This window comes from Solanum stenotomum, chromosome 5 (assembly GCF_019186545.1).
Source record: "Solanum stenotomum isolate F172 chromosome 5, ASM1918654v1, whole genome shotgun sequence".
NCBI classification, from domain to species: domain Eukaryota; kingdom Viridiplantae; phylum Streptophyta; class Magnoliopsida; order Solanales; family Solanaceae; genus Solanum; species Solanum stenotomum.
Genome location: NC_064286.1, coordinates 13,247,175 through 13,250,711, shown reverse-complemented (window position 1 = coordinate 13,250,711; position 3,537 = coordinate 13,247,175). Strand labels below are relative to the sequence as shown.

The window sequence follows — 3,537 nt, the reverse complement described above, 5'->3', positions numbered from 1 at the left end:
GTATTATATATTTATTACTCATAGAGCACAAATTTATTAGGCTTTCATTGAAGAAAACCTTTTTCTCCCTTTCTCGGGTATTTTTTTTCTTCTTTTCATGTTTTCCTTTTCCCATTTTCAATTTTTCTTGCAGATTTTGTTTGTCACCAAAGGAGAAAATCAAAATGGGACAAAATTAGAGTTATTATTTTCACTTAAAATTCCAATTTTATCACTCAGCAGACAAATTTGGGGGTATTTATTATATTTTCTAATGTTTCAGTAAGTTAGGGATAATTATGTTCTTGCATGTTCCGAATTTGATTCAAAATATTCATATTGTGTTTTCATTACATTTTCTGACTTTTAGTATGTGGAGAGAAATTATGTTGCTGCATGTTCCTAATTTAATCGCCCCTGTTCATGCAACCACAAAAAAGAAAGGACTTTGACTCAATAGTCATGCTATCATGCAGATACTACTGTTTGGTTAAATATATTTCGTCTAAACATGGTACTAAGATTGAACATCGATCGAATAGAATTAGCAACACGAGATTGGATTTGCAAAGTTCAAATTGTGGAAATCGGACGCCCGCGAGAAAGTCCTGACAAGAAATGTAGATTCCAAAATTTGATTTTGGAAGATGAAGAGGTGAGCTCATTATATTTTATCTTATGAATATTATTCTTTTTCTTTTTACCTCAGATGAACATTTTTCCTTGGTTTTACTGTTGGTAAGTAGTTAGAGTTAATCTCAGCTTAGTTAATCTCAGCTTTTTATAACTCTTACTTTCAAGAATGCCAGATTAAGGCAGTAATGTATGCCGATGAAATTGAGCAGTATGCAGATAAGCTTAAACTCATGAATACCTATCTCATCTCTACCGCAAAAGTCAAAGTCTCGCCAACTTCATACGACAAGCCAATACATAAATTTTACTGGGTTCTTGACAAAGAAACAGTAATTGAACATATCAAACCATCTAACAAAACCACTTCCACCACCAACCAAGCTAGATATCACAACCTTTGACCGCATTCCTCATATGATGATTGATTCTGCTGCTGAAATTGGTATATCGATCCTAATAGCTATTATCAGGCTAAAATATACATGTTTACTAATACACACACTTACAACATTCCATTATGTATTATATAAGCAGATATACTGGCAATCGTTCTTCGTTGTGGTCCTTACGCAGGTCGCAGTCATCAAAAGTGTCGAGAAATTACCATTTGTGACAATCAGTAAGTATAACATTTCACCTTCTATTTTCCCATTTTCTGAAAAGATTTTGAATAAGTAAACACTTTTTTGGTTTGTTTGATCGGATCATCAGTTATCGTCTGGGTGTTATCATGGTACTTAGTATTCTCTCTTCACGTTCTCAGGAAAAATCAGTTTCTCCTCACTCTATGGGAGGATTTAGGAGAAATAGAAGGAAATGAAATTGAAGCTAAAATGGCAACAGAGGTAGATCTAATTGTAATCCTCGAAAGGAGTATAGGAATCTCTACTTATCAAGGTACAGATGCGTTGAACTCTTTGCCAACATAATTTTAGATAATAACAAAACATTATACAAGCTATGTGTTATACAAGGTTGCCACTGAAGACTAGGTTCAATTCAATAATGCGTGTGGATCCTAATTACCCACAGGCAGTAGAACTCATCAACTGGTATTCACATTTCATCATTATTCTCTAGCTTTAATTTGCATGTAAAGAACTTACTAAACATATTAGTTGTTGTAACAATAGGGCAAAAGAAAACAAAGCAATGTTGTTAAGTCGTGCGTCAGAGAAAACCTCAACAAGCTCATCTACCCGTCCCATGGTAGTGACTCCTGACGGCCAACAAGTTATCTCTATTGCAGAAATGTCATCATCTGCTTCTGTAAGTCTTACTTCAAGTTGATCGTTTGAGGGTATGCTTATTAATTTTCTGATTGTCTAGCTTTAGCTAAATAATAAAAACAAATTATATTTACTCATGAGTAATTTAAGACATATTATGTATATGATATTTTTCGACAGATGGGACTCTTCTATGTTGAGGCAGAAATGGACATATCAGATGAATTCCAAGAGTTTTGTGTGATTGAATGCTCAGGATGCAAACAGAAGAAGTACACAAAGGATAGAAAAGATTTTGAATGTCCAAAATGCAATCGGAAAACAGCATTAGTGCCTCAGTACTATACTTTTGACTTGTAAATTATAGTTTGTACAAAATATAGCGAATATTATACACAAATTTTAAACTTGCCATGATTTCAGGTGTATCTTTCAAATTGATCTTATTGATGGTACTGCTACAACCACAACATCTATCTCTGGTGAATTGGGAGAAAAATTACTCTCCATGACAGCGAAAGACATATTTGACATAACTTGCTTTAAGGTGATCTCCCATTCCCGCTGGCTACTTGTACACATCTATTGTCACAACACCATATATCTTGAGCAGAAATAGTTTAGCATATATGCTTAGTTCTAAAGAGTTTGTTGTGACTCTTACATTTACAGAGGCAATCATTGTCTGTTAATCATGTCCATGAGATGTTGTCAAACAAACTATTTCAAATTCAGCTAAGGAAGACATCTTGGGGAAGCTCAAATAACACACATGCAACTTTGTCCATTCTTTCCTACATGGAAAAGGAACATACTCTTCATAGCACTACTGATAGGAATTCTAAAAAGATAAGGCCTTTGGAAATAAGTGAGGTGGAGGTGATGGCAACAACTACTACAGCTGGTTCTTCAAATGCGATGCCAAAATTTGAACCACCCACACCAACCAAAAAGGTGTAAAAGGTCAGTCTACATCTGACCTTCACACCAAACTATAAGTCACAATGATTAACAATTCGAAATATTTAGAAGTATTTAAAAAAGTTCTGGTAAAAAAAACTAACAGAGTTTTAAAAAGTAAAGATAGAATCATTGAGGTATTGGAAGAATATCGTTCATAATGTGATCAGTAAGTTGTGCAACTCTTTTGAAATCCAGAAAGTATACTACTGGAAGAATTTACAACCAACTACATTTCTCTTCCTCCAAAGTTATAATTCATTTGGGATTTCAATTTTTTTTAACTGTGTTGGATTTTGATGATTCTGAGTTAGATTACTGATGTAATTAAATTCCTTTATACGAAAGAAAGTATGGAGAATGAAGAATCTGAATTAGATTATTTTAGTTATAACAATTGAGCATCTTGATTACTTCAGAGTTAGGACCATCTCTTTGGGTAGTGATCTATGTGTGTTTGTCAAGTTATTAAGCATTCAAATGTCTTATATTTTTATGGAAATGAAATGTGAACTATTGCCATACCAACAATTCAATACACTTATGGAGCATCTATACTCTCAAACATTGATTCCAAGAATGATAAACCTCAATTATACTAATTACAGAGCTGATCACAAAGAGATTCAACAGGGAATCTATCACTTTTATCGTGATTCCATGACTTTCTTTCTATTTGATACCTAATGGGCATATAAATTTACCTTGAAAGTTTTGCTCATTCTAGGTGATT

General features: G+C 33.5%; 1 pseudogene; it reads left to right on the top strand.

The window, feature by feature from the left end:
* Positions 1-405: 405 nt before the first annotated feature.
* LOC125865840 (uncharacterized) overlaps positions 406-3,537 on the top strand; it is a 15,219-nt pseudogene continuing 12,087 nt past the window's right edge.